General features: G+C 44.7%; 1 protein-coding gene across 1 annotated transcript in view; it reads right to left on the bottom strand.

Annotated features, from left to right (window-relative positions):
* Positions 1–477, bottom strand: part of LOC118324384 (solute carrier organic anion transporter family member 5A1) — a 32,792-nt gene that overhangs the window by 14,522 nt on the left and 17,793 nt on the right. The window lies entirely within an intron of this gene.

The raw sequence follows: 477 nt of genomic DNA, 5'->3' as shown, positions 1-477 counted from the left end.
CATCTTGCCAATCAAAAGTCATGTGGAGAAACAGTAAGTACATTACTGTTACTAGGCAGAATTATTTTAACTTTCTGAACTGACTGTTTGCGCTGGCTGACAACAAAAAGTGGGTAGGAGGCATTTTTACTCAGTTGATCAGTAGCGCAGAATCATTCTCCAAACAGGAGCTAATAGGGGTGCAGTTTCTTACACACAGGCACATCAGCAGTGCAGATGTTTGCTGTCATGGCAACTTGAGTTGAACGACTAACTTCAAAATTATGACACCACCAAGCTGTTCATAAATCAACTCCCTGGACCAATCCCAACCTCCACTTTGAGGCTTTGAGGCACGTTGCCGATAAGTCTGTGAGGGCTTAGTGCTGTCCCAAAGTCACATAGTCAAGTGCACGAGTGCTCTGCCGCAGACACTTTAAACCCTTTATCCACATTTCTGCAGACTTTGCCTGGGGGAATTACCCACAGTTCATAGTG

Source organism: Morone saxatilis, unplaced genomic scaffold, assembly GCF_004916995.1.
Source record: "Morone saxatilis isolate NCDOM2014 unplaced genomic scaffold, NCSU_SB_2.0 Contig0, whole genome shotgun sequence".
Lineage (NCBI taxonomy): Eukaryota > Metazoa > Chordata > Actinopteri > Moronidae > Morone > Morone saxatilis.
The sequence above is the reverse complement of the archived record's forward strand: the minus strand, read 5'-3'. Positions and strand labels throughout refer to the sequence as shown.